The sequence below is a fragment of the Myxocyprinus asiaticus genome, chromosome 39, assembly GCF_019703515.2.
Source record: "Myxocyprinus asiaticus isolate MX2 ecotype Aquarium Trade chromosome 39, UBuf_Myxa_2, whole genome shotgun sequence".
Taxonomy (NCBI): domain Eukaryota; kingdom Metazoa; phylum Chordata; class Actinopteri; order Cypriniformes; family Catostomidae; genus Myxocyprinus; species Myxocyprinus asiaticus.
In genome coordinates, this window is record NC_059382.1 from 26728707 (window position 1) to 26742631 (window position 13925).

Consider the following 13925-nt stretch of genomic DNA (forward strand, 5'->3'; position numbering starts at 1 on the left):
TATTCTATCCCCTAACCCTAACCCTACCCCTAAACCTAACCCTCACAGAAAACGTTCTGCATTTTTACATTTTCAAAACAAAATATCGTTTAGTGTGATTTATAAGCTGTTTTCCTCATGGGGACCGACAAAATGTCCCCACAACGTCAAAAATTCGGGTTTTACTATCCTTATGGGGACATTTGGTCCCCACAAAGTTATAAATACCCGCATATATGTTGGTGTGTATAAATGTGCATGTGTGCTTGCAAAAATAAAAGCCTCGGATCTGTGCACGTGCACATACATACTTGCACACGCACACAAAAACACACACATGCTCAAGTACATGCACAAACTATTTGAGTATTAAATGCTTTCTTTCTTACATGTTCTTACATCCAATATTACCACACACACACACAAACATGCACGGATGCACACAAACACAAACACACACCACAACTCTCTTTGACCCACAGTGACTCCTCTCCAATAGAATCAATAGAATTGTGGTGTTTCCTGTCAAAGATGACCAGCCATTGAAAATGAATGGGGAAGATCACAAAAAAACAGGACTTTTATTTTAAAATTCTTTTATTTTCTGAAAAGGGGCACAAAGTAACACTTGTGGTGTTCCCTGTCAAATCTGACCATTGTGACAAGGAAAACTGGCCTAAGACTATTTACACATTAACACTGTCATATAAAGAACATTTCATGGAACAAAAATACCAACACTGTTCATATTTCTGTTATAATTTCTACTCAACAACAAACCAAATCAATGAACACCTGGTAGTTTTGTGTCCTCACGCACATGACTGACAATAGCTTTTTGCATGTGCCTTGCAAATGTGTGCTCTGCATTTGAAACACACAATGCTTGATGAAAGAAAGATCATCAAAGAAAGATTCAATTGGAGAGGGGTCACTGTTGGGCAAAGACAGTTCTGGTGTGTGTGTGTGTGTGTGTGTGTGTGTGTGTGTGTGTGTGTGTGTGTGTGTGTGTGTGTGTGTGTTGTCGTGCATGTGTGTGTGTGGTAATGTTGGTTGGATGAATGGATGTTGGATGCAGTTTAGGGTAGGATAAATTTCATCTCTGTGAAAAAGAAAGTATGTAATACACAAAAGAGTTTGTGCGTGTACTTGAGCATGTGTGTGTTTTTGTGTGCATGCGTGCCCATGTGTGTGTGTGTTAGTGTGCATGTGTGTGTATTTATCCACAAATAATGCTTTTTTCACTCAAAAACGGAGGTGCATAAGCTCAGGTCAATGAGGCCTATGGTCAGTAAGTTCCAAAAATAATACAAAACCTGTGGTAATTGAAATAAAAGAAGTTGGCAAAAAGATCTAATCCAATATTTGGTGATAATATAGCATAATGAGCGATTTATAAGCTATTTTATAGGCTGGTAATTTTTGACCGGGAACACCACAATGTGACTTTGTGCCATTTTGTACAAAATAAAAGCATTTCAAAGTAATCTTCCTAGTTAAACATGAAAGCACACTAGTGTGATAAATAATACAGAATGTTTCCATATTTTATTTAATATTGCCAAAATTATCCACAAATAATGCTTTTTTTCACTCAAAAACTTAAGGTCAATGAGGCCTACAATCAATAAACTCCAAAAAGAAATACAAAACCTGTGCTAATTGAAAGAAAATAAGTTGACAAAAAGTTCTAGTTCAATATTTTGTGATAAAATAGCATAACGAGAGATTCATAAGCAATTTTTAATATTCATTTTTGACCGGGAACACCAAATTAGGTAAGAAATTTCAACACAGGATATATATATATATATATATATATATATATATATATATATATATACATACATATATATATATATGATAATGCATGCTATATAACCCTTTGTGGCAACACTGAGAATGTAATGCATTCATGCTTTGCATTATGAATTGCAATCTGATGCATTTTGGAATGCAGCGACAGACGAAACCGAGCTTGAGTAGCTGGAATTGTTTGGATTTACATACTTATGGAGAGTATGTTTCAGGCTTAAGATGGATTAAGCCATGTTCAAGATGTCAAGAATGTGAAAGAATGATCAAGCATGAATTTTGTGTGTACATATAAAATTATAAAGAATCCCCTTTAATTAATTTGTTTCACTTATTAACGTCCTAATTATTAATTCCAAACATTTTATCTAAGACTACTGATGAATGATTAGCTACAATGCCTATATTAAATATATTTGATATCCTGTAAAGTGATGTTAGATTGTTTTATGCAACTTCAGAGCAAATGCGTAAGTGTGAAGCCTTTTGTGTTTTTGCCCATTTACTCTGGGGAGCCCTTTGAGTGTTTTAAGATGCATGATGTTCACAACATACAACTATGCACTGTACTGTCTGTAGACACTCATCCTTGTGCATTTAAATGGATTCTTAGAGGGTTCTTGATATTCAGCACCACAGAATAAGCTTGGCCTTGAATACACCAATCTCTATCAGCTGGACAGCATCCAATATGGGTAGTTCAGATCATGCTGACAACAACAGGCATAGCTAGTAGGCAACTGACTGCTTCAACGTTTAGCACAGAATGCCTGCTTCTGGTGGCTTTAACATAACTAAAACCTGAATTTACCTTATTAAAGGGAAAAATTATAAGCAGTTTGGATGAGATAGTATTTATCCAGAATATTATTGGAAATGCTATTATATGTATTTGGTTGTGGGCAATTTATCATCATTCTCATTAGCCATAATGGTTGTAATGGCCTTGATGCTATGTTGAAACTATAGAGAAAAATGTTAATGCTTGCGAAATTTATCTCAATGTACAATGACATATCAAGGATGGATCTTAGCTAGCAACCAAACAAGTTTGCTCTAGATAGCACATTTAAAAAAAAAAAAAAAAAGGGGTGTAAAGTAATTGAGTAAAAATACTTAAGTATTATACTTAAGTGTTATTTTTTGGGATTTGTACTTTACTCAAGTACAGTTTAAACAGAATACTTGTACTTCTATATAATTACATTTCCAAGGAAAAAATAGTACTTTTTACTCTTTACAAATTTATTCAAACTTGAAAAGTACTCAGTACATTTTTGCTGTCTTTTCACTGCATCCGACAAACGACAGATGACAGACCAGAGGTCAGTCATTTCAAATGGAGTGTCGTACGGCAGCTGTGTGGAGTTCCAACCATCTGCAGAGGTGGAAGTTTGGATCTGATTTGAGCTTTGGATACGTTGAAATATTTGTGTGACAAGACCGTATGTAACCACCTGAATGTGATGTATTAATTCAAAATTATGAGCTTGAAGTTAAAAATACTGTTTTTTTTTTATTTTTTTTATTTATTTTTTATTATTATTATTATTTTTTTTTTCCTAAACTTTATTCTATATTGGACAGTTATGAAGTCAAAAATTATCATTCATGTTGCAAATACATATATATACACTACCGGTCAAAAGTTTTGAAACACTTACTCATTCTTTATTTTATATATATATATATATATATATATATATATATATATATATATATATATATATATATATAAACAAATGAATTTTGTAATTAAACTTGTACATGTAATTTATTTCTACACTTGCCTTCATATTTAAATCATATATATGAATTTCTACTCCCTATTTGCTGTATTATTATTGTTGTTGTTTTTGTTAGGCAAATATTAATTATTATAATAACTACAAAACCAGAAATTATAATGATAATAATAATGATAATAAAAATAATGGAATCAGAGTAAATATTAATTATACATTTTATTGAATTCATCCATCTGCTCAACAGCAAGGATTGGTAGCAAACCTCAGAAAACAATTCACAAAACCAACAACCTTAGTAACTTTCTTCAAAGCTTCTTTTTATCTTTCTCTATGTCTCAAGGCGCTGGGTGTTCTGACATCGCAATTTGTGACTGCCTTCTCCCATGCAATGAACACTGTGTGACTGGCAACATTTTTGCTAAAAAAAATTATGTGGTTCATTAAATGTCTTTGGGCAGTTCCCAAATGAAATGTCCACTGTGTGCTGCTAAAAAAGAGTGAAATATTCTCCCAAACAGATGAGGTTTTTAAGGTTAATGTTTTATCAAGATTTAAATCAACAAAACCGACCTCCCTACCCTAAACCTTAAACCTATACCTAACCGATAGTGTCAGAAAAAGCAAATGTGAGATGAAAAACACAATTTCTGACGCAACCACGTCATTTTGTGGTGCTTCTATGACACTTTTGGCATACATGTCGACTCACATGCTCTTCAGGACTCGTACCCCGGTCCTTTGTATCGCATATTCAACACTATCAGCTGAGCTACTCTGCAATTTGATCACACTTAAACAAGCTTGTAAATGTAGTTGATTATGTAATGCAAACATTAAAGTGAGTCATATGCTATAGTAAAATTGTTTATATGTCATAAGATAGCATTGTGTGAGGAACAGAGCGAAAAGTGTGTATGAACTGGTAATTTGCCGTTTTACTCGTGATTTGAGTGAAAGTGGATAAAAGTAATTGTTGTTTTAGCGCATCCAGTGTTCATTCCACCAGGAAATTGCCGTGTTATGTACAACAGGCCTCATAAAAATAATTTTGCAAAAATGTAGTTATTATAAAATTATTTTATGACCAGGTTGTGAATGCCACTGGGGGAGAAATATGACAGTCCTCAGAGACAGTAAAAAGGTGACTTAACAAAGCAATCAAATTTAACAACATCCTCTCTCACATAATCTCCTCTCTTGATTTCATTCTAGCTAGGAAAAAGTTACTTTTTACTTTTTTAATACTTAAGTACAATTTTATGTGAATACTTTTTTACTTACACTCAAGTATATTTTTGGCTAGATACTTTGCCTTTTAACTGAGTAAAATTTGCACTCATTATCCATAGTTTCACTTAAGTATAATTTCTGAGTCCTTTTTACACCCCTGCTAAAGGCTCACACTGTTCAAATAGTTTACTCACATGGCAGCAGGCACCTCACACACCTGTCCTCCCTTGGTGATTCTGTGTATGCGTATGATTGATATTTATAAAACCCCCAAGGCACTGCTGCAATGTCGGTGTTGGTCTGAGTTATTCACAATGACTGCCCTATGAACTGTGACGTCACTGAAACTTTCTTAAAAAAAAAATTTCAAAGACAATGTTGAATACTTTATTGATACACAAAATACATATTTCAAAGATGTGTGATTTTATTGTAGCAGGAAAGTGAGTAGACATATATTTTGAATATAATATTATGGTAACACTTTACAATAAGGTTCCACGTGTTAACATTAGTTGACAGCATTAGTTAAAAATGAACTAACAATGAACAATAATTGTACAGCATTTATTAATCTTGGTTAATTTTAATTTCAACATATCCTAACACATTTTTTAAATAAAAGTTGTATTTGTTAACATTAATGTACTATGAACTATCATGAACTGACAATACACAATTGTATTTGTATTAAATATCATTAACAAAGATTAATAAATGCTGTAAATATATTAGTCATTGTTTGTTCTAACCCTAACCAGTATTATTTATTATTTGTCATGTATTGTTTATTAAAAAGTCACAAATGTCAAGAAATCCTCATGCATGACATCACGTCCTGGTCTGATGCGGTATCCAAAATATTTTTGCATACTCAAAATGTAGTTACCACCCCAATAAGAAGTGGATATTTTTTAGCAATACTCTGCTTTATACTACATCATCATGCTTACCACGAACAACGACCTGCCTTAAATAATAAAATAGCTTTTTCTAGGCCACTGATTGGGTCAGAGATTGAATCTCTTGTGAGTGTACATTATTCTAAACATACTTTATTTGCCAAAAGTACTTTTCATTTCTTTAGATGTACAAAGAAAGAAAGAAAGAAAGAATGAAAAAGAAAGAAAGAAAGAAAGAACCAACATAATTCTTGTGGGTATTGCCAGTCAGCAAACCACTGTAAATTCATAGCAGACAGCTTTTAAATAGATGGTTTCTATCTGTTTTTCATCGTCGGACATCATGAGCATATGCAGACAACAGGAAGGAGACAAGTTTATGTTCTTACACCACTCAGCGGCATATAAACAAGGAAGTTACATAAGTTCCCCTCTAGGAACATTTGTGCAGAGCGGACATCATGCTAAATTTACCGGGATTAACACGTATTATTATTATTCTGTGGCTTTTTAAACAGTGTGCATTATAGCATTTTGTGAACTAGCCCCATTTACTACCATTGTAAGTACCTTCCTGAAGACGCGATTGTTTCTTTTAAATAAAGAACTTTAATAAAATGAGGAATGGGTCGAAATTTGTGTTTTTTATGTTGTTGTTGTCTCCCTCGTGTTTCCTAGGACTCTTATTTTGAAGTGTTTCCCCCAGACTACGTTACCCAGCATGCACTGCCCTCATCACTGCCATCTGTTCCTTATTGTTCTCACCTATTTTCCATTCCCTCATAAGCTTTTGTTTGTATAAATACCCTTTAGTTTTTGCATTCCTTTGTCAGTTCTTGTTGTTGTTTAGAGTTCCCTTTTGTTGTTTCACTGTCATCATTTTTATTAAAGTCTGCAAATAGATCCTACATCTCCTGTCTATCTCAGCAACTACTTGTGACATTATGTCACAAATGCTGTCGATAAAGCTTAACTTGTAATGAACCTGGAACATTCCTTTAAACACCCAACTGAAGCTAATTGATAGTGAATTTATTTCTTTCACAAATAAAAGTCATAGACCATGAATCTGTTATCGTTTCCAATTTCAGTGACACTCAGCAAGGTGATTATTAGCCTATATACTTTATTTAGCTTCACCTTAGTCAGTCCTTCTCTGTGGTTTTTATTTCTTAGCACTTTCCAGTCTGTTAGGTATTTTTATTATTTCAAATGCACAGTACCTGTTTAATTTTTATCCATCTAGCTCCCTTTTTGATTTAGTGATCAGTCCTTTGGAAACCTGCTTTGTTTCTGGAGTGTTTGTGTATTCTCAGACTAACCTTTCAGCTTTTCTTCTCTCTCACTCTCCTATCGACTTTCTCACTTCTCTATTTATCAGCCGCCAATAGCTTTTAATGTCTCCAAGGAGCAGTGCTGCAAGGATTCTGTCTCTTTTAACCCACCACCGGACCTCCATTTTGTGGGATTTGACATTGTTCTCCTTTATTCTTTCGGGGTCTCTTGAGGTTAAGTGACATTCCCAAAGTCCGGGAATAGTTACCGTAAGTTAAATTAGGCACATCCCTAGTAACCCATTTGTCCAATGCCAAAAAAGGAACATAATTAGTTTTCATAAGATGATAGCGCCTGCCGTAGTAAATCATCGCTAGGCATACTATTGGTTTAGAGGCTGAGAGTCAATAATGCATTAAAATGCAATTCACACAAAACAATTAGCTACATCTATGCACATTATCTGTTATGAACTTGTTTTCAACTACTGAGTTCAAAATGTCATGTGGTGTAACGTGCTGTAAAAAAAAAATAAAAACTCAGTCTCATTAAATACTGAAATTCTTGAAAATAGTAATGTTGGCATGAGTAGTGCAGAGTAAATAAAATAAAAAATTCAGAGAAACAATTTTATTTTGAAATATAATTAATATAAAATTAAAAAAGATCACAAAATCAAAGTCATGTGGTGTAACCAGCATGTGCAGTAGGTAGCCAATTTATTGCCTGTAAAATAATAATAATAATAATAAAAATAAAACAAAAACATGAAAAAGAGAATACCTCTTCACACCCTCAAGACTGTTTGTGAAGTTGTTTTGTTTTTTTAATCATTATGTTGTCTTATTATTAAAAATAAATAAATAAATAAATATGAAAATGCACATTTTGTTTATTTGATGTGGTGCAACCCAGAGAAATCTTCTTGATATCCTAATAATAATAATAATAATAATAATAATAATAATAATAATAAAAATAATGCTTGAAAAATACAGTACTATGCAAAAGTTTTAGGCAATTGTTAAACAATGTAGGTACACCTGGACACAGTTTTTCTTGATTGTTGGCAGATAGGATGCTCCAAGCTTCTTTGAGATCTTGCCACAGTTCTTCTATCTATTTAGGCTGTCTCAGTTGATTCTGTCTCTTCATGTAATCCCAGACTGACTCGATGTTTTATATATGTGATAAATAAATATATATTTATATTCATATAATATAAATTCATATAATAAAAAAATGTGTATATAATACACATTTTGTTCATTCTCTTTCGATGTTTATTAGTTTTTGGGTTTCTCCTAAATTTAGCAACATTTTGAAAGTTGATTCATCTAACAATGTGCGTTTAAGGTAAAGTGCATTGTGACGCATTTGTCAGGAATTACTGCATACAGCTGTTGTCAAACTTGAAATTATAATAATAATAAATAATAGCATTCCTTGAGGCCAAATGCTCAAGCTAAATGTAGCCTACGTTGTTCAGATCATTCCATTATGCACTTTGGAATTGTGTAGTCCAGACCAAGTTTACCCCGGCCCTCAATTAACTAGGCCTATTTCTCATTACTGTACAAAACAAAGATGTAGAGTGCAGTCACCCTTCAACTGAAAATTAAGATGGTTTCGGGGTAAAATAAATAAATAAATAAATAAATAAATAAATAAATGCTGATTATAGCAGTGGAGAACGAGAGCCTTGTCTTTAAGAGAAGGACTTACTAGTTTCTTCGGAATCCGGAATCCTCTACAAAATATTAGTACCGTGATTGCTGTACAAACGTTCAGTGAGGTTTTGTTCGCTGTCCTTTGTGCTGAAACGACTACTGTGCAGGAAAACCAATCAAAGCACCGCAGGCAATGCTTTTGTATCACTGCATCCTTTATGTTTGGTCTGACTTATTTTTCCGTTCAATTGTAAAAACACCCTCCTCAACCCCTGACAATTTGGGATACAATAAGCATATTTTTGCAGCATTTTTGACAAACATATGCCGTATAAGCATTTAAGGATTAAATGGTGAGCAGTCGCGCCTGTTATTTTATTTATTTATTTATTTATTTTAATTTATTTATTTATGTCCCTCTATGATCGGCCAAGTCCGTTATAGTTTCAATGTAATTCTTGCTTTTACTTAAAAAAGTCGCGTTACGTAAATTTCTCTAGAAGTTTATTCAAACAGACTATGACTTCGGTCCCTAAAGGCTAAAATATCTATGATAATACTCTGTTTAATGATGCGTTTTAAATCACACCAATCTCAAAGTTTCTGAACCAAATGCCATTTGTGTTTGTGTGCACTCCGTGTAGAGGAAGAGTGCTTCAGGCGGAGGCATGCATGCTTATTGGCAGTGAGCGGTGAAGATCTACTCCTATAACGCCCACTCTTCACTATCGTCCAAGATGAGCAGACGCTTCGTGCGTATTTGTCTTCTAACTCACCAATCTAGCAGGATGATATTGCGAGAGGGCTCCATTTCGACGATCTACACCTCTGACGGATTGGATTTTCCTCCCCAATTGCAGCAACATATGGATATGTATTCTTTATTACTCGGTGAAAAACCAAGGGAACTCGGTATCTGATTCATCGCACCTGGGAAGGGTCGAGCACAAAAATGGGAACTATTTCCCAAAAGAGCGCGAAAGCAGAAGTCAATGCAAATTACGTTGCATGAACGAAAGGGAAATGTCTTGTTTTCTTCTTCTTCTTCTTTTTTTTTTTTTTTTTTTTTTTTTGTAAACCTTTGAAGAAAAGAACATTTAAGGTGTCGTTGGTGAGCGTCGCACCTGTCTGATGCGAGTGATCCATCGCGACATTCCGCCGGTGGAGTATTGAAGCGTCTGCGCTTTAAGGTGCTCTTTCCCCCGGCTATAATATCGCTTTAATTAGAAGTATCCCACCCTGTCCTCATCAACCCGCCACCAGCTGTCACTTTACACCCGAGGAGAAGGAGCACCTTAGCGGAAAGGTAACCAAGCTATTTCAACCTTGTTGGAATTATTTGAGGATACAGCAGATTTAAAAAAAAAAAAAAAAAAAAAAAAAAATATATATATATATATATATATATATATATATATATATATATATATATATATATATATATATATATTAATTCTTTCATTGCATTTCTAGATTCTCGTGGATCGTTTGGTTTCAGATTGATTTAAGGTGCAGTCCGATGACTGTCAGGTTTTTATTCAAGATTATTGTCGATTGCGTCCAGATACAATGGTATAAGGTGTGTTTCGAGGTGTTATGTGGATACTGAGTAATGGAAAGCAATGCACCAGAGCGACGACTCCCCCCCCCCCCCCCCAAAAAAAAAAAAAAAAAAAAAAAAAAACCTCACCATGAATTTGATAGCTCACTTTCTTATAGAGGCTTAGGCTATATTTGTAAAATCAATGACTTCAATGTCTTCACGTTTCATCTTGCAACGGGACAAGGACTTATGAGTTAAGAATAGTGTATAAGGGTGTGTTAGTCTAAAGTTTCGACTATGAATTATGTAAAATAATGTTAAGACCAGAAGAAGAAGAAGAAGAAGAAGAAGTAAAATGTGCGCTTTGTGACAGCGTTGATATGATCTAACACAAGAGATGTGTCCACTACCTGGGTAGGCCTACAAGGTATATTCCGAGTCACTGCCAGGTCATCAAACCCGTATTTTGCCTTAAATTCACGTTTGAATATATATTTAGTATCTTATTTCCATGCAACTTTGCATTTCATTTAAAATATGCCAGACATTAAAAGAGTAAAGCGAAAGTCCCGTTAAAATCTGTATGAACGTAAAACGGGATTGGTGTCATCAGTAATACGTGCCTGTCGACCGATTCATATCAAAATTGGAGGAGTTATTGTGAATGTCAAGTTGCAAAGCTTATTGTGTCTTATTCTCAACCACAGATAGGGGGCCACGGTGGGCACTGCGGTAAAGTTAGTTTTACGTTTGACATTCGTTGGATATTCGGATATATACATACACATCACATTTCAAGACCACTTGACCTAAAGATGTCAAACCAACTGCAAATAACTCAGAATATTATTCCCTCTATTGCACAAGGCTTACTTTGGAGAGTATTTCTTTGGTAATTTTTAATTAGAATATTTAATCCCTGTTTTTATATCGAACATTTGGTCCCTTTAAATCCATTCAACTCCAACACTGCTTGACCTAAAGATGTCAAGCCAACTGCAAATTACTCAGAATATTATTCCCTCTGTTAGAGTTTTTCTCTGGTAGTTTTTAGATAGAATATAACTAATCTTTTAAAACTCCATGGCCAAAACATTTCTCCTCACACAGCACAAAGTTTATTTATTTTTTACATATTTTTTTGTATACATTGGTTTGTATATATATATATATATATATATATATATATATATATATATATATATATATATATATATGTATATATATATATATACTGTATATACATAAAAGCAAGCCAAAGTATACTACTAAAAAAAAAAAAAAAAAAAAAAAAAAGCTTTGTGCTGTGTAAGGAGAAATGTTTTGGCCATGGAGTTTACAAGATTAATTAGATTCTATCTAAAAACAATCAGAGAAATAATATTCTGAGTATTTTGCAGTTGGCTTGACATCTTTAGGTTAAGCTGTCTTGGAGTTAAAAGGATTTCAAGGGACCAAATATTCTGTTTAAAAACAGGGATTAAATATTCTATTTAAAAACTACCGAAGGAAAACTCCCAAAAATAAGCCTTGTGCAGTAGAGAGAATAATATTCTGAGTAATGTGCAGCTGGCTTGACATCTTTAGGTCAAACGGTCTCGGAGTTTAATGAATTTAAAGTGATCAAATATTCTATATAAAAACTACCAAAGAAAACTCCCACAAATAAGCCTTGTGCAATAGAGGGAATAATATTCTGAGAAATGTTTCCGTTGATTTGACATATTTAGGTCAAATGGTCTTGGAGTTTAATGGATTTAAAAGGACCAAATATTCTGTTTAAAAACAGGGATTAACTATTCTATTTAAAAACTACCAAAGAAAAACTCTCAAAAATAAGTCTTGTGCAATAGAGGGAATAATATTCTGAGTAATTTACTGTTGGTTTGACATCTTTAGGTCAAGTGGTCTGAACCCGAATATCCAACGAATGTCAAACGTAAAACTAACTTTACCACAGTTCGGTGGGCCTGAATAAGTGCGTGCTTGTGCTGTATCGCCTATAGCTCATGAAGCCTGAAAACATTTGAGTCATGTCAGGTGCAGGTGGCTATTTCGTAATCCTTATGTCGCTGTTAGAACACAGATGTTTCTTTTCCTGCTTCCATGCTCTTGGCTGGATCCTAACTTGGTGACTATAATGAGTTAATTCTTTCCATAAACTAGATTGGAACAATCTGATTGGGTATACAAGTTACAAATTTACTTAGCTTTAAAAGACAATAATAAGTTATGCACTTTCACCAGAGCGTCCATATGCAGCCATTCACATTGCACCCTCATTCACATGATGGATAGCATTGTGACGTGAAACCCTAAAACAACAGTGCGAGTGCAAGACTCAAATACATGACAATAGTGTCTATGCCTCCGTTTGGCATGTTGTACAAATACACAGAACTGCATTTGGGACCAGCTCGTCCCGATAATAGCCACATGGCATGACCATCTGTTTAAGGAGTCACCATTTAACTGTGAGAACTGGGCTGGCAGAACAGTCTGGTCTGTGCTGCATCTGTGAGAGCAATCCGAATGCAGTAAGGCTATTTTCTCTCATCTGCTGCATCATGCTGCATTCCGCTGTTGTGTAAAAAAAAAAAAAACGTCGAATTTGATTGATTTACACAATTTTTCACTGTTTCATTTAGCAATTTACAGCCCTGGTGTCAAATGAACTGTGAGAACACACATGGCAGATAAAGGGCATGCTTACAGCTTACTGTAAAATGAGCAATGACTGTATTTTCATGAATTTCATTCTCTTGGTCGTACCTCTTTGAGCTTTTATGATGTCCAAATAATAATTTTAGAAAGTCTATTTGAGCAAAATGTATTTCCATTTTCCAACACAATAGGGCCCAGATAATACATTTCCAATATTTTTTATTCCAGATATTGCTTTTATATGCTTGTAAAAATCATTCAAAATAGCTTTGAAATGATGGGAACATTTGTTCCTATGTTGATCTAAAGGTTGTCATATGAAAAAACATACTAATTACCCATATAGATAACAAAACAGATCAATAAGATTGCAGAAGTTATGTTAATTTATACATTATATTACAAATACAGTATAATTAGACATCCATACATAAACGCATTTTATGCATTAAAATCACTCAGATGTTGAAATGATTCCTACTGGTTTCCATAATTTCTTCAATTGTAAGGTTGTCTCCTAAGATATATATATATATATATATATATATATATATATATATATATATATATATATATGTGTGTGTGTGTGTGTGTGTGTGTGTGTGTGTGTGTGTGTGTGTGTGTGTGGATTTTTATGCTTGATTTCATTGTCAAGTGGAAGAGTTTAATTTTAGTCATATTTTTCATCTATGGACTGTGTCTGTAAGTGTAATTTAATTATTGTTTGCATAAGAGCCAGTGAGTTTGAGTGGAATTTTTCACATTTCTACTATTTCTCCCACACTCTTTGCCAGTCAATCATGAGCTGTATGGCACACCAAATATGCATACGAGGCCGTATCCCGAGTGTGCGCCTTCCCCAAGATTTAACACTCCATCGCAGACTTTTCAAACAGAGTGTCATATTTTTCAGCATGTGGTACGACCTGGGTGTGCACTCCAATCTCCAGAGAAAAAGGGAAAGTGTGGGCTCACCATGAGATAGAGCAGTACTCATAGATGATTGGAATGGAAGGAGAGAAAGGGGTGCAAAAGGAAGTCCCCTTTCTCTCTCTCTTAGGGGTGCAGAGTTCTGTATTAACGAGAGGCAGTGATGAGT

At 34.1% G+C, this 13925-nt stretch overlaps 1 protein-coding gene across 2 annotated transcripts in view; it reads left to right on the forward strand.

The window, feature by feature from the left end:
• The first annotated feature begins 9797 nt into the window (after window positions 1-9797).
• Window positions 9798-13925, forward strand: part of LOC127429547 (leucine-rich repeat and fibronectin type III domain-containing protein 1-like protein) — a 204741-nt gene continuing 200613 nt past the window's right edge. For both annotated transcript variants that reach the window (XR_007895306.1, XM_051678660.1), the window contains exon 1: window positions 9798-9925. The gene's annotated coding sequence lies outside the window, so the exon portion shown is untranslated. The remainder of the gene's footprint in view (window positions 9926-13925) is intronic.